Here is a 23,825-nt window from a genome sequence, read left to right on the forward strand (position 1 = left end):
TAAGGTTAAACATCACTTAGGGTTTGGGGATGTAGCTCATTGGCATAGGTTGTGCTTCTAATGAATGGACTTCTAGATTCACTGACCAGTGAATGTGCTTATACACACATGGAAGAACATATAAATACATACTCTCTAAGGAAAATTTACAGAGTGCAGAGGGAGTGGGATAAAACGTTCACAAAGTAAATTGTTGCCAAAATAACTTGATTAAAAATTGGGCAAAGATATAAACAGGCATTCCTCCAGAGATACATGAAAGATCAATAGCATAAAAGGACTGGGCAAGAAGGAACTGAAACCTTTGGGGAACAGTCAGAGGTGTACCAGTTTCAACTCTACAGATGAAAACTGGTAAAATAGTCAAGAAAAATCACTTGGAATAAGAGTTTTGGAATAAAAGTTCCAGAATGTAGAGTCTGAGGTTCATGGGGAAATAAGAATTAAACTTTATTGAGATAAATTGAGTAGAGATCTTAAGCTAGGGATGGCAAAGAGGAATTGTGGCAGAGAGACAAGTGTGGAACAGAATCTGAGCAGCATTATTCAGGGCATTTGACAAGTGACAAATGCAGAATGGTTATTTTTTATGAAGCTGACTATTGCACGGATTGCTAAATACAACGTGGTGTTGTCCAACAAACCTCCACTCTCTCCAGATGGAGAGATAGCTGTAGTTGGAGACTGCTCATTCATCTCCTGGCTGCCCAGACATGAATAATCACACAGAAACTATATTAATTACAACACTGTTTGGCCAATGACTCAGGCATGTTTCTAGCCCCGTGTTACATCTTAAATTAGCCAATTTCTATTATTTTATATTTTACCACGATGCTCATGGTTTGTTACCTCCTGATTTTTGGGTAGCTCCAAGGCATCTGCCTCCTTTGGCAGCAGCATGGTGTCTCTTAACTCTGCCTACTCTCTCTCTATCTCTTTCAGTCTGGCTATATTCTGCCCTGCCATAGGTCAATGCCGCGCACAGCACCCTGGTGTCTGTGCTCTGCGTGCTATTACCCAGTTACCGAACTTCAGGCAAGGGGCTGGAGGTTAAAATACACAGACACACACAGACAAAGAGACAGTGACACGGGTCATCCTTGAATTCCCCAAGAATGCCCCCTTTATTGTGTTCAGGAGCAGATTATATAGAGATAGCCACGCCCCAGCTTAACCCACCAGAAACCACTCTCCTGCCATCAGGAACTCCTGAAGGTCTTGTGCTCAGAGCAGCTGTAGGCACTCAGATCAGGGGGTTACAAGAAATTCAGGATCTGGGGTCTCACTGCTCCCAACAGGTCAAAGCAGCTTTATTCATTATCTGATAAAAGCAACACATATACAGAAGGACAATTTGGATCAGGTATCTGTTCTGAGCTCTCAAATATCCTGCATATCTTTATGAAGAGGTCATTTATTTCCCTGTATTAGGGCTCAAAGCATGAGTTATCAATGAGGAGTCTCTAAGGTCTTCAAGCATGGAATGTAGTCCAAAGATACTAAATATCTTCAGAAAATGGAGGAAATATCTGGGGACTTGAGAAGTAGAACCTCTTGGGTGGTGATCAGTCTTCACTGATACTCCCTCCTTCTAAATATAAATCCTCATTTACCCAAGTTCTTTGTACAATGTTTCCAGTTCAGGCCTATGTACCAAAGCAGCTGATCACTTGGGGCTTCCATGACTCTGGTAACTTTATTTCTGCAAACAATATATCTATTCTGCTGGGAAAAAGCATCATTTGTCTTTATTCTCCCTGACATTTCGACCATTATATTCTAAGTTTGCCCACAGGAAAGAAATAAATAGCTCGGCCTTCTTTTAAAAAACAAACTATGAATTGAATAAATTCAGAGACTGTTTGGTATTCCTGATGGTGATCGAGGAGGGTCTTTCTTCAATTTATTCAACTCTCCTCTACTCCTAAAGGAGACTCATTATTTATTTGGGCTCATGGAAAGAGCTCCTGGCATCATCCACAGACCCAAAACAATTACCAGTAATAGTTGTGTGTAACTAGAGCCAAGTAATGATATTACTGAAAATCTGATTTCCTTTCTATTTTGTAAGGTAAATTAACTGTCCGACACCAGCTAAATGCATTTGCAACTTGCCATTCTAGTGTTCAAAAATCCTACTCTAGTGTCAGTCAGTTGTGTGTTTTTTTTTTCTTTTTTTTTAATGAAAGGAGAAGCTGGGTGAGGAAGCCTTCTGTGTTTTCCTTCTTCAGTTCATGGTTACATCACATTTCCTAGGAAACTGGCTCTCAGGCCCCTGTCAGAATGGAGGGTTCTTACAGAGCTGCAGTTTTATCACGAAAGCCTCTTGCTCTCCAAGGATCAGAGTATTTTTACAGCAAGTAGAATTCAAGAGGACTCTTCAAAGAGCCCTAAGACTTTCTTATGCCTCCTTCCCTTCTGAAGACTATGAGGGATCATGCTGCTGTTTTGAATTTTTCCAAGTTGTACTTCTGACCTCTTGGCTGGGCTCTCATGTGGGTCAGATCACCCAGGTGGTAAAAAAGTTGGTCAGAGAGGAAAAGGTAATATCCTGAACCCCCTTTGAGTCTAATGTAATCACTTGGGCATTTCACAATGTCCTAGCCTACTATCTCAGTCTTATGCAAAGCAGTAAGAAGACAGATAAAATGAGATAACTAACTACAGGCTTAACTGGAAAAAGGTTTAGCTAGTAAATAATACCTAAACATACACGTATTCAATTGGAGTGTAACAGATCATTTCTGGATTTCATAGCACAATTCTCTCTGTCTGGGCAGAGCAGAATTCCATGATAGTCGCCCACCATCACATGATACCTGGTTACCCTTTTCAATTATTTAATTAACTAAAAACCTAGGTGCTACTGTGAACAGATTTTGAAGATATAATGCAGTTCTCAAATCAACTGAGTAAATGAAAGAGTTTATCTGGTCAAACCTGACAACATATGTGAACCACATAAACTCCAGGTTTCCATCTCAATTTAGGAGTAAGGGAATAGTTGGAGAGATATGAAGCATGAGAGAGCCTGGGGATTCTTTGCAGTTTGTACCAAGGATGGGAAAAGGTGCTTGGGAAAGAGCAAAGGCAATCTTCAGAAGCTGCACCTGGTGGGCAGCCAGGCAGGATCAGGGACTTCAAAGTGAATTCTGCCAGCAGCTGCAATGAACTTGGAAGCAGATGTTTTCCCAAGCCTTTCGGTAAGACATTGGCCTGGCAGACACCTTGCTTGTAGCCTGTGATACCTTGGATAGAGACCTCAATGTCACCGTGCCACAGGAGTGTGAACGAATGGTCGCTATTTCAAACAACCTACATTTGCTAAACCTTTACACCAGTAGATAACGAATATGCTTCTGTTCACAGAGTTTGCATTTGAGTTTTAAGAGACAGATACAGTTCCAAGAGAGGGTTCAGAAAGGTAGCTCGTTAGGGAATAACACAGGTGTTAGGAATTTTTCCTAATGCGAGCTCTCTGCCGACGCAAAAATTCCAATCAAGCCAAATCACAACAAGCCAAGCCAAATTAAGAAATATCCAGACCACGGGGGGAGTGGGGAGACCATGAGGAAACTTTCCAGGGAAGCAGTTTAAATAGACTAAGGGTGTGGTCAAGATTTTGGCGAGCTTGTCTTGACCCTTCTCTGGGGAGGGGTCAAGACTTGGTGGGCACAGGGACGGGGCCTCCAAAGATGGGGGCCAGAGAGCGGAATTTGGAACTTACAACAGGTACTTATATATAGTCAGAATGAAGTTGGAATCACACTACTGCTCCACATACTGTCATCCATCCCTTCCTTCAATCTGCTTCCCACAGAGGCTTCTTTTGTTGTTCTCAGTTCTTCCGTCGTTTGTCTGTGATCATATATGGTACTGTGTCCCTCTGCCTTTCTAAGACAACACCTCATGTGTCCACATGCTCCATGGTGCCCTGTCCCTCTGCATTAATTCTCGGACTTTCTGGAGAATGCCACATCATTTGTCCTTGAGCTAGTGCTTACAATGACATTCCTGGAATCTTCCACAGACATTTCTCCCAATTCTCCCTCACCGTTCTGAATACAGAATTTTCCTTCAAGCTGTACAAAACATCTCCAGAGCCATACTGGGAGACAGGAAACTGTACTGTGTGTCAGAAGAGCCCCGTGCTTCTTTGTGGTGCTCTGTTTTAGCTTTTCACTGTGCCAAGCCTCATACCAAGGTCAGATTATAGAATAACTCAAGAGATTGCCACAAACACAAGTCTATGACTTTCTTCCTCAATCACTCTCAGGAAAATTTTATATTCCAATTATTGGATAATATACTAAACACTCTTCTAGTTAGAGTTTTTCATATGCTCAGACTCTGTCATGTTAACTTTAAAGTTAATAGTTGGTCATTTGTCCTGTGTTTTCGCTGTGACAACATTACCTCGTGGCAATGATTGCTGCACTAGGATGGGGGGTGGGTATATAAAATGTAGAAAAAATACCAAGGACATCAAATATTCCCTCCCATATCCAAATTTTAAAATCAGTGAAGGTAGAACTATTATTAGGTCCCTAAGGGATTAGCTCTGAATTCAAACCATTTAGGAATAGTGACGTGGAAACTCTTAAGTGTTCTCATTTCCATCAGGTTATGGCAAACAATGCAGAGAGGCTAAAGAAGGGATTTAATTAGCATGCAGGCAGAACAAAAGGTTTTTCTTTGAAATCCCAATATTTAAACATTTCTACTAAGATGTAAATATTCTATTGTGAAAATAAATATTTTAAGATTGTGTACACCTAATGTAGTATCTAGTTTATGGTATTAACTAGTATAATTGATGAAAATGTAAATGTAGGAAATTCTGAGGAAATTGGTTTAAGGCTTCTAATTTTTGGGTATGTTTACTCTAACATACCAAATATGTCATATTTTTCTCAACCTGAAAGAATGCTTTAAATAAAGAGTGGATGCAGTTTAACAGAATAATAATATTTATTTATTTATAGAACAATCCAATACTTAACTGCAAGAGATTTAGGTATAGTTGTTTCTAAACATTATTATTAATGCTATACTGTATTTATCCTACTTCTCATTTTTACATAATGCATTTCCTTGTTAATCTAAAGCATTTACTTGTTCAGTTTCAACCTGTGCTGTTTGTCTGTGGGATTTTAAACTATGCTGAAGTCAAAGATTGATACTTGACTTACAAATTATTCAAAACTAAATGTTTAAGATTTAAAATTTGACTGCAAGAAAGTAAACCAGCTTCCAGCATAGTTTAGGGGTTAGTATGGTCAGTTGTACAGGCTATAGGATTGCCTAAGAAATGGCCTTCTGGGAACTCCTATGGTGATTCTTTAATTAGCTTCGTTTATGTGGGAAGACCTAGCTTAATTGTGGGTGGCTATTCCCTAGGCCGGATCCTGAACTGTATGAAATGGAGAAAGCCAGTGGAGCCTTAACATCTATCACTCTTCGCTCCTGATGGTGGATCGGATGTGACAAACTGTTCCAAGCTTCTGCTTACTTGATGTGTCTGCCCTGATGGACTATACTCTTAGGCCGTGTACCAACATAAACCCCTTCTCTCTTGTTTTTGTCAGGGCATTCTATCAAAGTAATAGGGAAAGAAGCTAAGATAACATGGTTTTGTTGAGTTATAACTGCATAGTTGTAACTTAAAATTTTCTTCATGCTAATAGGATGTTTCATGAAGGACAGTTAAGGGAATGTGTAGGAAGAGACTGTTTGTTTTCCAGCTGTCCAGACCTAGAATAATCACACAGAAACTGTATTAACTAAAACACTGCTTGGCTTATTAGCTCAGGCTTCTTAATAACTAACTCTTAAATCTTAAATTAACCTGTTCCTATTGTTTTGTATTTTACCACAAAGCTCATGGTTTACCAGCAATGTTCCAGTGGGCAGGCATCTTTCTCCATTGGAGGCTACATGGTGTCTCCCTGACTCTGCCTACTTTTCTTCTCTATCTCTGCTTGGAATTCCTGCCTTGCTCTATTCTGCACTTCCAAAGGCCCAAAGCAACTTCCTTATTAACCAATGGTAATAAGACCTATTCACAGCATACAGAGGGGAGTCCCACATCTGGAGCAGACCTGTTTGACATGAGAGCTGAACCAGACATGCTTCTCACTCCATCACACCATTGCTAGCTTAGGGCTGAGTATTATTGAATAAGCAGTACACAAAAAATGGACCTTGATTGAAACTGTCAGAATGCCAACTAAAAATATGGTTCCTGTAATAATAAGGGAGGTGCTTGTTATACCAATTTATTCATGTTTTAGCCACTAGAAATGAAGCAACTGGCTTAATTTGATGCTATTTTTAAAGAATTGGAAGATGAGATATGAGCAGTCCCTCCTGCTGAGAATAAATATTATGGTAAACATTGGAATGCACTCCTAGATTCAGTGGTGTGGGGTATTGACAATAATCCGCACTCGCTGAGAATGTATTTTGTGCTAGGTTCTCCCACTTGACATACACAGTGGGATTTGTCCCTTATATGCCGTTATATGATTTCTTAACTAGTGTATTTCAAAGGCAAGAGAACTGAACATAGAGAGACTTGGTAAGTCATACCATCAGCAACTGAAGTTGGAAGTTCAAATTACAGCTGAATTCTAGATGTTCTAACCCTCATATCCACTTCAGAACCAGATATGAAAGAGCTACATACATTAACAAGGGCCGGGGACACTTTCAGTATGGAGGTGGCATAGCAAACAAGTGGAAAGATAAGAACTTGCCAAAATGCCAAAAAAAAAAAAAATCACTGAATGTTTATATATTAGTAAGCAGATGGTGTTTTTATACTCAATTTAATGATGACTGAGACTCTCATGGAGACACAGCTAAAGGAGGAGCCAGTATGGTCACGTGAAACACTTCTGGAGGGTATTTTGCATTTACTTATAGACCATATAGACGATAATAACAGGGTAGCTAATCTTAACATAAGCCTTGGAAGGGTCCCATTTTATCTGGAAATATTAGCTGAGGTGCTTTAGGTACTACCATCTTACAGTTTAGTATTACTCATGGCTATAAGTTTTATTGGATAGTTAAATAGCTTAAATATGAAGAACTTAAAATCCTGTAGTATAAAGCAAATAAAAGACTTAAAATTTTGAGTTTAGAATTCTATTGTAGTTTTCATATTAGAGTTAACTTTATCTGTTTTCATTTCCACACCAATCCTTTTCCTTCATTGTGTCTCCTGACCAGGACTGCAGAATTCTAGACCTTATGCTGTGATTTGAGCACTATGATCTTTCTCATTTCACATTAAGAAAATCTTAGATTCAGACTTTTCTGGTTTGCCTGTGTTATATTTCTGATTCAGCTTTTTTTTCAGTTCATTGGCACAGGGGCTTTTGCATTTATGTTCACCTATAAACAGATGCACTAAGTGTCTTGGGGATTCCTATCTCTATGGAAAAAATGATGGCGAGATGGTTGAGCTGAGAGTATTTATGTTTATTATGAACATTGTCTCTGTATTAGGCTAATTCATTTATTTTTCAGCATGGACAGTGATAAGTTAAATAAAACAAGCAAATCAACTTACTGTATATTAGCAGTGCTGTTGAATTATTTTAGTCTCATTTTGTCTGAGATTTAATTATGGTTTTTTTTTTTGTCAAACCATTATTCATTTGAAAATGCCCTCTAGTACTTGAGGTGATGTCTCACTCATTACAATGATTTTTGACTGTATCACACAGAAATTATACTTGAGTTATTATGGCTTTTTGTGAGATGATGTTAACCTTCTGGCCTCATGCTAACAATGCCATGTTGAATAGATTAGCCAGTGCCTTGATATATTGGCAGTGAATGGCCCTACATGATAGAAGAAACGAACATTGTATTAAATTCAAAATCTCACCCTATATGCTTTTAAAAGTTGAAAAAGTTCAAAGTTTAAAAGCTATTGGCCATTTTTGTGATGGGGTAGAGTCTCTTGGACTCTGTTTTTTTTGGGGGGGGTACCAAAATTCTTTATTTAAAGAAATGGTACAAATGAAAGAACTTAAGCGGATGTTTCGGTGAGACTTATAGAAAAGATAAAGGCAGACCAACATGCACGCACTGCCTCAGTGACCAGTAAAGGACTCTGTTTTAAATGAAAGCTGTGCTACATTTAGTTACCCACATTTACCACATTTCTCTTTATTGATCCTTTGTTTTTAGATTCTCATTTTCTAGTCCAAATGTTGAGCAATAATGATGTTATTCCAAATGTCCTGCAAGACATACTGAGAAGACACATTCAGAGCTAAGGCACTACATTCAGAATGTGGTAGAATGTTTCAACCACATTATTCTGGGAAAATCTCTCTCTCTCTCTCTCTCTCTCTCTCTCTTTGTCTCTCTCTGTCTCCCTCCCTCTCTCTCCCTTTCTCTCTCCCAGAATTTGGCCTTAGGTCAGTATCTTACTCTCACATTGCAACTTTTGCCCATATTTTTTTCTAGCTATGGACACTCCAAACAAGCTTATATCTCCTTTTCCCACAGCTCCATCGCATGGCTAATTGCTTGGCTTCACTATATCAACAAATATGTTCATCATATACATGCAATTGTACATGCCCTGTAATTTCACAGGAGCTCATTGGATACTATGCTAGTTCTCATGACTGAGCACATAGAGATTTTAGAATGCAATTGCAGTTTTCATCTTCACTGACACAGGCGTTAGCTAAGATGATGGATTAGAAGTGTATGAACTTTATTTAATATTATGTAACATCCTTGCTGACACAAGAAAAGTTTAAACATTTAGTGATGAAATTGTACATTCATTGCTTCGATTCTCTAGGCAAAAAATCACTTTAAAATATAATATTGATAAAAGAAAGGCTGAAAGTGTGGAAGTTATTTATAGTTACAAGCATGGGGAACAGAATTCAGTGGAGAAAATGAGTTAAAACTGCTTCAAAACTTTGCACTTTCACTTAATGGTCAGTTAGGGTTGCATGTGACTTAAGCTGTCCTTGTAAATGCATTTATAGTTCTGCTTTTGAAAGTGACCTAACTCCTTGCAACTGTCTGAAAAGTGCTTGGAATGATTTTTGGGGGTGTCAGGGTGTGTTCCATTCTGTTTGGGGGATACAATGGAAACAGTTCCCACTAGGAAACAGACAGTGGTATTCCAGAATGTTTGTAATGGAGTGGAGTTAGTTCAGTACTGGTTATAATTATATTCACCTAATAGTCATAACAAACTACTTACGTTTAAGGGGTCCACAATTTAAAATATTAAATTTCTAGTTTTAGTTCCTTTATATGCAAATGATTTTCATTTTATTTTGACATTTTTAGCTTGTCTTTTTATTCTCTTAAATTTCAAAAAATCCAATTAATAATTTCTTTTAAAAATATATTGGTTCTTATTCTGGTAGCTGAGAAAAGGTTATGAGGGGTTGTTCCCTTTTATTTTCTTATATTTTGAAAAGATACTACAGAGTCTTTATTACTGTGTCTATGATTTCTTTAGAAATGATTTTTGCATATGATTTTAGATATACATTATAGTTTATTTTTGTACATCGTACATCCAATAATTTTCAGCAATACTTTTTGGAAAGACTGTAATTTCTCTTTAAAAAAATCTTCTTATTTTTACTATGTTAATTCTAAAGATTCATGAGCATGGGAAATCTTTTCATCTTCTGATGCCTTCTTCAATTTATTTCTTCCAAGACACAAAGTTCTTTTCATATAAATCTTTCACTTGCTTGGTTAGAGCTAACCCAAGATATTTTATATAATTTGTGGCTATGGTGAAGGGCATTTCTTCCTTGAATTCTTTCTCAGCCCATTTGTTATTTGTGTATAAGAGGGCTACTACTTTATTTGAGTTAATCTTGTACCCAGCCACTTCTATTGAGGTGTTTATCAGCTGTAGGAGTTTTCTGGTAGAATTTTTTGTGTCACTTATATATACTCTCATATCATCTACAAATAATAATACTTTGACTTCTTCCTTTCTAATTTGTATTCCATTAAGTTGTCTTACTTACTGCTTTAGTTAGTTATTCAAGTACAATATTGAATAGATATGGAGAGAGTGGTTATCCTTGTCTTCCTGATTTTAGAATGGCCATCTTACCCAAAACAATCAATATATTTAACAGAATCCCCATAAAAATTCCAACACAATTCTTAATAGACCTTAAAAGGACAATACTCAAATTCAGATGGGAAAACAAAAAATCCAGGATGGCTAAAACATCACTACAATAAAAGAACTTCTGAAGGTATCACCAACCCTGATTTCAGGCTGTACTACCAAGCAATGGTAATAACACATGCATGGTATTGATATAAAAATAGACATTGATCAGTGGAATCAAATCAGAGATCTAGACATAAACCCACACTGTTAGGATTTGGGCATTAAGCTAGCCCCTGTCACCTGGCAGGATGCACTCAGGTAGCATCCTGGCCACCCCAGGGTCCTATGGCTTCTACTTCACTATATAGTTTGTTAGCAGTTGCAAAGGTCCCTTTAAGAGACAAGTTCTGCCCATTGAAGAGGTAAGCAGTTCTCTGTCACTTTTTTTCTCGCTTTATCTCTCCCCCCACGTTACCTTAAACTCCTCACTTATGCCTGCACAGCATATTTTTCTGTCCCTCACCTGCTGTGGACCCACCTGCTGCCAAGGTACCTCTCACACAGAAATCACTATACACACACCTATGAATAAACTATAAAGCTTCTATAAGGCAATGTACACCATCAGTAGGACAAAACAGCAACCTACAGAATGCAAAAAGATTTTCACTAACTCTACATCTGATAGAGGCCCAATATCCCAAATATATAAAGAACTCAAGAAACTGGACATTTAAAAACCAAATAAATCAATTAACAATGGGGTACAGATAAAACAGAGAATTCTCAACAAAGGAATCTCAAATGGCTGGGAAACATTTAAAGAAATATTCAACACCCTTATCCACCAGAAAAATACAAATACTTTGGGATTCTATCTTACACCTGTGAGAATGGCTAAGTTCAAAAACACTAGTGATCTTGAGAGCATGTTTGGAGGTTCTAGCAGGGCAGCTCAGTTACTCCTATACCCTTGACCAAGGACCGGTCCTCCTCTATTCAGAGAAGGTAGTCCTCTTAAACCGAGTGCACAGCTTCGGGAGGGACACACTTGGAGCAGTGAGGGAGAAAGGGGACACCCACCTAGCCAGCCAGATCAGCCAAATCAACCCTGATGATCAATGGGGTGACAGATGTCGCAGCCAGATTGCCCTCACATCCTGAATAAACTGGGAGCATGGGGACCTTGGGGGAGGGTTGAAGGGAAAAGGGGAGAGGCAGGGAGGAGAGCAGAGAAAAATGTAGAGCTCATTAAAAATCAATTAAAAAAAGCCACAAGTGATAGATCATGCTGTTAGGGATGTAGAGCAAATGGAACATTCCTTCATTACCAACTTCTACAGCCACTATGGAAATCAATATGGTGGCTACTCAGAAAACTGATACGTGATCTACCTTAATAGGCAGTCATACTCCTCTTTGGCATACAAAGTACACTCCATTCTCTCACAAAGACACTTGCTCAACTAAGTTCATTGCAGCTTTATTCAAAATAGCCAGAAACAGGAAGCAACTTAGATGTTCCTCTGTCAAAGAATGGATAATGAAAATGTGGTACATTTACACAATGGACCATTACTCGTCTGTTAAAACAATGATATCATGAAATTTATAGGCAAGTGGATGGAATTGTAAAAATCATTCTGAGTGAGGTAACCCAAACTCAGAAATACAAACACAGCGCGTATTCACTTACAGGTTGACATTAGCTGTAAGGATAATCATACTAGTATGCACACTTACAGGTTGACATTAGCTGTAAGGATAATCATACTAGTATGCACACTTACAGGTTGACATTAGCTGTAAGGATAATCATACTAGTATGCACAGACCCAGAGAGGCTAAGTAGAAAGGAGAGCTCAAGTAGAGATGCTTGGATCTTCCTAGGAAGGGGAAATAGAATAAAATTTACAGGTGGACTGGGAGGAGGTGGGAATGGAAGCAGGGGGGATCAGGTCATGGGGAATGGATGGGGGAAAGTAATGGAAGAGATAACTAGAAAATGGGGGAGTTTTGGGCTGAGGTAGAATCCTAGTGCAATGGAAACTCGCAGGGATCTAAAAGGGTGACCAAGACTCCTAGCAATAGGTGACTGCATAGCCTGAGCTGGCCATCTTCTCTAATTAGAGAAGGCTTCCAGGACATCAACCCAGTCACAGGACCTCCTACCAATCTGTCCTGCTTGAAAGATGTGCTGGATAATGGCTGTGCAGAACTTGTGAGAAGGACCAACCAACAACTAGTTCAACTCGAGGCCCATGCCAAGAGAGGGAGCCCATGCCTGACACTGCTTGGATAGCAGTTAACAAAAGGCTGGACAGTCCAGAGTTCCAGGATAAAACCAAACACAACTGGAAAAAACAATAAAACGATTCTTGCCGGGCGGTGGTGGCGCACGCCTTTAATCCCAGCACTCGGGAGGCAGAGGCAGGCGGATCTCTGTGAGTTCGAGGCCAGCCTGGTCTACAAGAGCTAGTTCCAGGACAGGCTCTAAAAAAGCTGCAGAGAAACCCTGTCTCGAAAAACCAAAAAAAAAAAAAAAAAAAAAAAAAAAGAAAAAAAGAAAAAAAAATGATTCTTAATGATATTTAATGATATTCTGCTATACTCATAGATTGGTTCCTATCTCAATTGTCATCAGAGACACTTCCTCAAACACCTGCTGGTAGCAGATGCAAAGACCCAGAGTTAAACACTAGGAAGAGCCAGGGGAATTCTGCAGAAGATGGGGAGGAAGGATTGTAGGAGCCAGATGGGGTGAGAACACTATAAGAACATGGTCCACAGAATCAACTCATCAGGGCCCGTAGGGGCTTAGGGAAACGGAAGTGACAATCATGGATCCTGTTTGGGTATGAGCTAGGTTCTCTGCATATCCGTTTGGGTTGCATAGCTTGATATTCTTGCGGGACTCTTAGAAATGGGAGTGGGGGTTGTCTCTGGCTCTTTTGTCTGCTCTGGGGACCCATTTCTTACTACTGATTTGCTTTGTCTAACCTTGATATAAGGGAATGTGTCTAGTCTTATTGCCATGCTCAGTTGATAACCTTGGATGGCCTGCTCTGTTTTTGAAGGGAAACAGAAGAGGAGTGTGTCGGGGAGAGAGGGAATAGGGAGGCACTGAGAAGAACAGAGGGAGGGAGAAAATGAGGTCAGGATGTAATTTAAAAGAGAAAATTAAAAAAACCTTTCATTATATTTATCTATTTGTATGTGGGTGGTATGTATGATGTGTTTACATGCATGGGTTAATCATGCCTCTGAAGGTCAGAGAATAACAACTAATGGTAGCTGGGTCCATCTACCACATGAGTTAAAGGGATTGATAAAAGCGGTCAGTTTGTGGACTTGCTCTTCTGTTTAATTTTCATTAAGGACATATTTTTCATTTTTCCTTCCTTCCTTCCTTCCTTCCTTCCTTCCTTCCTTCCTTCCTTCCTTCCTTCTTTCCTTCCTCACTCCCTTTTTCCCTCCTTCCCTCTCTTCCTCCCCTCCCTCCCTCTCCCCTCCCTTCCTTCCTTCTTTCTTTCCTTCCTTCCTTTCTTCTTGTCTTTATAAACATTCTGCACTGACAGAGACACTGCAGGGTTATTAGGACTTTTTTCTGAGGTGGTTTATTCTAGATCCTTTATATTTCCATGAAGCTTTTAGAATCAGTGTTTCAGCTTCTGCCAAAATGCCCACTGTGATTTAGATTGAGTGTGTTGAATCTCTCATTTGTGTCTTAGCAAGTCTGAGTCCTCGAATTCAGTGGCATGGTATATTTCTATGTATTTTGTCCTCTAAATTCTATGAGTACTATTTTTGTAGTTGTAAGATCTTGAAAACAGTTTTAGATTTATACTTGTATATGTCTTAGTTTGGTATTTATTAAGAGTATTAGAACGATAGAAAAATTTAATTTCAATTGTTTGTTACTACTATACAAAGTTGATTTTTTTGCATATTGATTTTCTACACCAAATCCTCGCTCATAGTTTAAAAGTTGATTACACTGAGTTTTTGTGCATTTAAATTTTTTATTTGTTTCATTTGTCAGTTTCCTTTTTATGGGTCATGAACACATAATGGTTTCTTTGTGTAACACTGCTGGTGAAGTAGCTAGGAATTCAACGGCAATCACCATTTCATTCTTTAACCAAGGAAGCATAGTGTTATCACAGCTATGGCTGAAGACCAGATGATTTTAGGAATAAATAGCCATTTTTGTCCAAAGACCATGACTAATTCAAATTTTAAAACATTTTGTATATTGTTAATGCTCGATAAATATGCAAGAAAATAGATGGAGCTAGAAAACATTATTTTGAGTGAGGTAACCCAGACACAGAAATATAATTATCACATGTTCTCACTCATAGGTGGCTTTTAAACATAAAGCAAAGAAAACCAGCCTACAAACCACAATCCCAGAGAACTTAGACAACAATGCGGACACTAAGAGAGACTTACATAGATATAATCTACATGGGAAGTAGAAAGACAAGATCTCCTGAGTAAATTGGGAGCATGGGGACCTTGGGAGAAGGTTGAAGGGGGAGGAAAGAGGCAGGGAGGGGAGCAGAGAAAAATGCAGATCTCAATAAAAATCAATTAAAAAATTAAAAAGCAGTATAGTTAAGTGCCTTAAACTCTCTTCTTAGCAATATTGATTGACTGTCATATAACATTTATCCCTCAAATAAGCAGAATAATATGTGGAGGCCATCACAATATTTATCTCTCAGATTGTTTATGTCTGTTCTCTGACCTCTGACATTGTAAACAGCTTTAATTAATTTTGGTGATAGTGTTTTGTCTGTCAAAGTGAACTGAACAAAAAATGTTTGAGTAATTTCTTCCAAATGCTTTTGCTCTTTTAGGATGTTTACAGAGAGCTAATCATAGTCAGACAACCATTCTGGAATAAATCTGCTTAACATTTATATATTTTCCCACTTAAAGACTTATAAACCAAAGTAACAAATTCTTCCTTTTATTTAATCATGCAGGTTAATAGTTTCTCTTCTCTTTTAGAGACTTGCTTTATAATCGAGAAAAATCTCACTTCAATTATTAGTCAGTTAGGCAAGGGTATCTTTTGAGAAATTGCCTTTCCATTATGAATCCTTCTCTGTAGAGTTCTCCTAGAGTTTTTGGATGCTCTCTGATCCTGGCACTGCTTATTCGACTTATATTTTATTTCACTGTATTTGTATAACATTCTTAAAATGACAAAGTTGTATAAAATTATTTTATTGATAGTTACTTTAACTCCTGACTGATAATAAAATAATATATTTGAAAAAATGAAATAGCCAAAGACATATGAAAATATATAAACATGCACAGATTAAAATAACACTTATTTTTTTAAACTTTTGAAGTGGCTAAGATGAAAGAAATTAAAATAGGAAGTCTAGGTAAGATTTCCAGAAACTAAAACTTTTAATTCTGGAAACTCTTTATGTTTCTTTTGATGGTTTGAATGAGAATTCTCCCCATAGAATCGTATATATTTGCATGCTTAGTCCTTAGTTGATGAACTGTTTGGAAGGATTAGGAAATGTAGCCTTGGAGTAGGTGAGTACTGATTGTTAGAGGAGGTGTTGCTGGGAGTGCGCTTTGAGATTTTAAAATGTGATGCTCAGTATCTCTTCCTCCTCTGTTGTGTGCAGATCAGGATGTAACATTCTCAACTGTTATGAAATACTTGTTTAACTATGCAAAGATGTGCTGTAGTTATTTATGTTGTGAAATACTTGTTTAACTATGCAAAGATGTGCTGTAGTTATTTATGTTGTGAAATACTTGTTTAACTATGTAAAGATGTGTTGCATTTGTTTAATTATGTAAAGACTGGCTGTTAGGAAGAATTCGTAGGCAGTACTCAATTCAACTGCCATTCCTTAAAGCTTAATAAAGAGAATTTCAGGACACAGAGATCCCATCGTAAAAACACGGACTTCCAGATTTTCATTCCAGAAATATAATTTGGAATTTTCTCCCATACAAACAAGAAGTTGTAGAACAGATGCTCAAAATGGAAGATGAACTAAATTTTCTTAAGGATTACTTTTGTTCTTTTACTTTCAGAGTGTGTTCAAGGAGAAACAATGAGTCTAGTTGGAGAGTTAGAGGTTTATCATGGAAGGAGAAAAGCCAACAGGAACAGAACAGCGATTTATCACCGGACTGGTCTTAATGGTTGCCTATGAATGTGATTTTCTTCTAAGCAGCTCTAAAATTTCTGAGAAGAAGTGCGTTAACCAGTCCCCCAAGTCTGATCCGGTCCCCCTGGGTCTGATGATCTACCCTGACTGTCAAGATGCTAGCCAATGAGTATTAGTCAGAGACTGGCTAGCCTTTGTCATGATAGTGTTTCTAAATCTCCCCAATGAAGAGCTGAGAATCAAAAATTCATCCTCTTTTATAGTCAGTCATATGATAATAAGTATTTGAAGACAGCACTCTAATTACTGAGGTGGTGGATCAAGTCCATTTTACCCCAACCCCTGCCAGTCTAATATCTGTTAAATTTATTGGCTCTCCCCCAATATGACTGTGCCGAGTTGATTAACTAAGCATGTGGACATTCCAATTTGGTGACTCAAGAGAGCCCATATATCACTTAGCACATCCGAAACCGTGTTCAATTGCTTTTGCCTTCATTTATTACCCCCTAGGACAGAAATGACTCTTAGCATTCCTGATTAAAACACTGTGACCATGCTTTAAGTTTAATTGTATACATTGCCAGTTAATAGCATGCACTTCCCTTGGGCATAAACTTTTCAAGCTCATTGAGATTGGCTCTGTGCTATGACAGGGGCTCTAGTCTGAGGGAAATACTCTTCACATTTTGGTCTCTAGTTATACAATGTGTTCCTGAAATTCATAGGAAGAGACAAGGCTACTTAATTTTAAAAACACCATCCTTAGAAAATATTTAATTCCAATGAAAATGATGTAAATTTGACAACTGTTCTGTAAAGAAAGCAGGACTATTTTAGGGACTACTCAGGCAAGTTGGAGCTGATGTAAATAATTCTGGAAAGTTTATGTGGCCAATTACAAATGATAGAGTCTTAGAAATTGAGCACATGCAAATTTGAAGAAAAATAATGAAATATTAAGTAATTGGAAAATATTTAAATACAGTAACTAAAATATTATTGAATATTCCCAGAACTTCATTGAAAGATTATTAATTAAATTTATATTGATTATCAACAAACACTGTTTTAAAATAGAATTTTGGAAAAAAATTAAATAGCCGTGAGTTATTTATGAAAAAAGGCTTTGTTAATTTTCAATGATTTCCCTTGTTATAGAAAGGTAAGTACTAGGAGAGTTAGGATTGTGAAATCAAATTTCCATCAAGAAACTTCTAGCTAAAGAGACTTCCAGGAATACGCTTTTTTTCATCAATCAATAGAGGGTTATCATAAAAATGAGACCAGGGAGACAAAAAAATTGATTAAGATGCAATTTAAGCAATTGCACATGGAGAACAAATGGTCAGTACCCATATTTCCAAATGAAATCAACTTGAAAATCTACAAAAGAGGTGATAATTTATGTGACACAAGATAGCTCTAGTGGAATGGTAGTAGATTAACAATTAGGTTTGTTGTTTAATATTTGACAAAGAGACCTTCCTTTCTTCACCTGCTTTTTTTATTGAAAGGCTTTTATTTACTTATTATGTATACAGTATTCTGCCTGCATATATGCTGGCAGGCCAGAAGAAGGCATCAGATCTCACTATAGATGGTTGTGAGCCACCATGTAGTTGCCAGGAATTGAACTCAGGACCTCTGGAAAAGCAGGCAATGCTCTTAACCACTGAGCCATCTCTCCAGCCCTTGAGCTGCTTTATTTATATGAAATATAGGTGTAGGGTCTCATTTTTACCTAATGATTTATTTTAAAATTTACTTTGGTAATTTTTGCATAAATTGCATATTGTCAAACATCAATTCCATGTCAACAATAAAGCATGGAGGTGTTATATAAATGATGCTTAATGCTAGCTAATACAGTTTCTTATCTAAAGTCAAGACCGCTTTTTATCCTGGTATAGGGAAACAGTGGCAACATACGGAAAACTATATGGAAAAACAGTGGCAATATCAACCAACCAACTCCTCGACGTCAAGCATTTTAATTTCCGTGAGGATGTTAATGATAGTTTACAAGTGAATAGACACATGTTTAGTGAACCCTGGAGACACGAAGAGCCCTTTAAGGTGTCGAAATGGAAAAAAATGGATTTTATTCCACTTACAGCTGCAGTGACTTTGTGCTAGAGAATGGAATGATCAAATTTTTATCCTAAACGTATCACTATAGGTGCAATGTGAAAAATAGGTATCTACAGAGTTAGAATGAAAATAGTTCCCAGTCAGGGGCCCATGGCTCACTTAGAAAAGGAAAGCAGGGGATTGGAGTAAGGCAGTAGCTAGCAGTGCATGGGAGTGACTTCTGACAAGGGAGTGGCAATACTTCCATGTATTTTTGATTATCAAGATGATGGAAATTACGGGTAGGTGGGGTGATGCTTAGATAAAGAAAAGGCAGGAGTAAGTTGTGACCACAAGATTTCAGAGGAGAAGAGCAGCATAATGTTGCTCCCTGGTTTCTGAAGTGGGGATTCCCTGGCCAATGGACTGACCGAAGATATGTGATTTGGATATGTTAAGCTTGAGTTATCCTTTAGATAATAGAAAGAATATACTGAGTCTGGACACATTTGTAAAATTACAACTCATGGAAAAAACCAAGTGCAGAAACACATTTTCTGTTTGTCAGGGAACATGTACTTTGTAAAGTCACAGGGCTGGGTAAGCTAAACCCTGCTGTCATTTAAAGTAATAAGGACTCTAACTGTCCTGACGTGGGAAAGAGGCATAGAAATCACCGATGGGTGTCTCAGAGGAGTGGCCAGTGAATAAGTAAAGCAAAGTCTGGGAATGATACTCTGAGTTCCGATAATTATTACTGGATGAAGATACAATGAAATTCGCAGGGGAGGTGGTCTGAACAGAAGCACCAGGCACACTTAAATGTACCTTAACCTTAGGAACTGGGTTACAGCAAAGTTGTGAAGAAGGATGATTCTAGCCTCCATAGTTTGTTATGAAAAGATTTTTTTTCTTCTGAAGTTGCCTGAATCACTCGTTGAAAAGGTATATTAACATGGGGAGGGGTTGCCCTATTTAATAGAAGATGCCCTTCTTTAACTTGAGCTGAGGTGTGGAAAGGAAAGATAAGAGATTCCATACCTATTTTTAGGAGGTTGTAAGGAGATGGTGTTTCGGGTTAAAGATGACAGCAGCTTGGTGCAGGAGGCATGTAGGTCTTTGTGCTCACAGATAATCACTAGGGAAACCAGTAATGTTAAACACACAGGATTGCCGCTTCAAAAAGAGATGTGTATAGCCTGTTTTCTGCTCAGAGAAGTCTGACAGCTAATGTTAATAGCCTGGTAACCTTTGAGCAATCTGTGTGGTCAGACCACATCGGATCCCCTAGACTCTTAAGTTGAGTTTGTCTCAATCTATAGCATTATCCTCGTCCAGACTCTTATCTTGAACCTGTTTGCTTATTTTAATCTATAGAACCTATCTTCATAGAAGATGCCACTCATAGTTTACAAAGGATCGATGCAGTCATGTCCTATTTGTGTTTGTGTTTGTGTGTGTGTGTGTGTGTGTGTGTGTGTGTGTGGTGTGTGCACACAATATTGAGTTAATTATCAGCAGGATACTTATCTCAAGTTGCGCTATACTTAAATATACCTAAAATAAGCTATTTGAGGTTGAAGTTTGGACCAACACCAGCTACTGAGTCACGTTGAGAAAAACTACCTTCTTACCTTCTGTGGATCATTGCCCTGTTTGATTCAGCGGTTGTGAAGACCCCTGCTGCTTGGTTATACAGGGGGAGACATTCTGAAATGGCTGACCCTACTTGGGATAGACAACTTCACTTATGTCTGGTTTATCTGACTATGAATTGGGTTTGGCCATTTCAGCACAAAAAGTAGTTTTCTAAATATAAGGTTGAATAAATCATCATGGTTTATTGATATAGATTAAATTTTTCTTTATAAATTATGTTTTATTCAAGTTATTTTATAGTATTGTGTTTTATGTAAGGTTCTAGATTAACCTCCCGAAAGAGCCAGAGCTGCTATCTCTTAAAGAAACCAGTGCAGTTTTTGTTGCTAATGCTGAGTCAGGAAACCATTTTTTAAAGGAGTTGTGCTTCTGCTCGCAGCAAGCAAACAGAGCCTATTTGGAAAAAAAAAAAAAAAAAAGTGCAGCTACTAAGAAGCTGCCCTGGCTCTCTCGGTTTTGTTTTGTTTTGTTTGGTTTTTTGTTTTTTTATTTTTATTTTTTGTGGGTCTAGAGGCCCCCCTTTTTAAAAAAAGAGGTCTTATTGGGATCCACGCCCTAGACAGTGGGCATCATTTTGCAAATGGGCCTGCTCATTTGTTTCCCAGACGCTCATACCCGAATGATCACACAGAAACTATATTAATTACAATACTGCTTGGCCTATTAGCTCAGGATTTTTATTAACTAACTCTTACATCTATTATTTTACATTTTACCACAGGGCTCATGGTTTGTTAACTCTTCCTTCTTGAGCAGCTACATGGCATCTTTGTCCTTTGCCAGCTACATGGCATCTCTTTGATTCTGCCTACTTTATATATCTGTGTATTTCCCACCTGACTTTGCTAAACCATTGGTCAAAACAGCTTCTTTATTAACCAATGGCAATGAAGCATATTCATATCTTATAAGGGGAATTCTACATTATATATGTATAATCATATACCACTACATACACATATCTACTTACACACATGTAAATATGAACAGTGGAGTGAGCCCTCAATACTGGCTATTTGACTAACGAAGTGTGATTGAGCTCACCATGTCACTATGAGAAATGAACACTTTTTGTCTCATATTATTTTTACTGAATTATATATATATATATATGTGTGTGTGTGTGTGTGTGTGTGTGTGTGTGTGTGTGTGTTGCCTACATGTATGCAAGTATGTGCACCACATGTGTGTGTAGAGCATGCAAAGGCCAGGTCAGGGACTCAGATTCTCAGTAACTGGAGTTAAGGGCCGTCGTGAGCCACCATGTAAAAACTGGAAGCTGAATCCAGGTCCTCTGCAAGTTCAGTAAGTGCTCTTGATTGCTGAGCCAGCTCTCCAGCCCTGGAACAGAGCATAACTAAGACTAAAAGTGGACTATCCTTCTAAACTCCCCAATGTGAGTAGAATAGCATACTCCTGAAACAAGACCTAGGCTATATTAACCTGAAATTATTTGCCTTGTAGCTTCTGGATCCCATCAGCAATAAATTCTCTTACTTCCTAAATATATTTTCAACTTATGAAACTATCATTCTAACCTTAGAGTTAATTCATAGAAAAATATATAAAATAATATTTATTCAGAAAAGGCTCGGATTACTCTCATTTACCACCTCATTACTTTCTTTCATGGTAAAAGTGCATCTATCTCTTATAGGTTGACATAGAACATAACTTACATATTGAGAAACATGAATCAAAATTGGCAAATGTCAGATTTTTCTATTTTAATTTTTTCTTAATTTGAAATGTCTTATAGAAACAAAGTATGTCAGGACTTAAATTAATTTTTACTTTCCTTGTTCATGAAAACATAATTCATAGCAACTTTCCTGAGAGGTAAATACATTTCAGCACTGCACCTCAATATTTATATTTGTTTTTGAGATATGCATAGAAGTACCACAGTTGTTGACAGTAATTGATAGTGTTTGTGTAAAAAGAATAAGTATTATCAAATAAATTGTTACTCCCCAAACTTTAATCTATAATAACTCCTATCAGTAATTAATTACTTGTAACCAAAATTGAAATTTGAAAGAATGAAGCCTTGTAATAAGATATTCCCAGGGAAGAATATTAGAAATATTTACAATGAGCTTTTTGAAGTAAGCAGTAAGTTGGGTGGGTACTGTTATACATTAATTTTTCTTTCCTTTCTAAAAGTTTCAGATAAATAACTTCCTTCTGCTTGAATGTTTTTTATTCAAAAAGAAAATATAGTCCGATTGTTTAGAGATGCTATGAACCTGACCAGCAATTTTTATTTTTTTAAACTGGTTTCACTCTTGGACTCCAAGGAATCCTGGAATTAGAAAATGATAGTCAAAAGCTGGGGTCAGGAGGGCTGTGAGGTCTGATGTTTATTAAGATCACAGCTGTGATCTTCAAGTGGGGAAGAAGAAGTCAGTAAAAAGCATGAGGCAGGAGAATTACCGGGAGCTCAGAATCCCTCTAGTTCAGTGGTTCTCTACCTTCCTACTGCTACAATCCTTTGATACAGGTCCTCTTGTTGCGGTTACCAACAACCATAAAATTATTTTCATCTCTACTTCATAACTGTAATTTTGCTACTCTTCTGAATCATAATGTTACTGTGTTTTCCAGTGGTCTTAGGTGAGGGCTGTGATAGGGTCATTTGACTCTCAAAGGGATCCTGACCCTATTATTGTTCTAGTTCCTCTTTTTCAAGGTACATGCTTGCACAGTAAGCAAAATACCTGGAACATCTGACCACAGCTATATAGGGAAATTGTCAAGCTCCAGGCCCCAGCCTCAGACACCTGGAACCCTGGGCACCATTCCATTGCTGGCTTTGCCAATTTTGATTGTGGCATGTAAGAAAAGATCATTTGTTCTATGCACAGAACCCTGAAAGGCCTGTGACCTTACCTGGTCCCTGGTAATGCTGTGTATTTACTTGTATATAACACAGAATCCTAAAACAAAGCTTCACTAATGTTAATTATTATGAATCACACTATTAAAAATTAGAGAATATGTGGATTGTATGATTTGCTGTATCCAGAGTGATAAAATTGACTGCTTTTCATAGACCCTTTTATATAATACATTTTCAGTAAGCCATGTGTGATGGATATTTTTGATTGTCAACTTGATGACATCTGGAATTCACTAAAACCCAAGGGTCTGAATACATCCGTGATGGAATTTTTCTTAATTAAATCATTTGATGTGGAAAAAACACTTTTAATTTGGATCTTTTGAGGTGAGAAGATCCACCTTTAATCTGCTTCACAGCTTCCTGTGGCAGCCTATACAAAGGACTTGGAAGAAGGAAGCCCTGTCCTTTTGCCTGCTTGCCTTCAATCTCAGTAGCAAGTCCATTCCTTCACTGGAATTGGAGCCTTCTTCTTCAGGATTCAGATGTATGTATGTATGTATGTATATGTATATATATATATATATATATATATATATATATATATATACACACACACACACACACACACACACACACACACACACACACATATATATCCTCAAGACCAGTTGAGACATCTGGCCTCGTCATCTGAACATCTGAACAACTACTCTATTCTTGAAATTTGTCTTGATATACTGTCATTGCTGGATTAGCTGAACCACAGTCTGTAAGCCACTCTAATAAATCTACTGTATATAAACTCATTCTGTCATTTCTGTATCCTGGAGAACCCTGGCACTAGAAGTGGTTCTAGAGCAAATGAAGCACAATGGATGACATTGTACATGTCTGGAATATTCTTCCTAAAGCCTCTAGGTAACAGCCCTCTCTTAGAAGCTCAGAGAATATTGAAAGA

This window comes from Arvicola amphibius, chromosome 7 (assembly GCF_903992535.2).
Source record: "Arvicola amphibius chromosome 7, mArvAmp1.2, whole genome shotgun sequence".
NCBI classification, from domain to species: Eukaryota; Metazoa; Chordata; class Mammalia; order Rodentia; family Cricetidae; genus Arvicola; species Arvicola amphibius.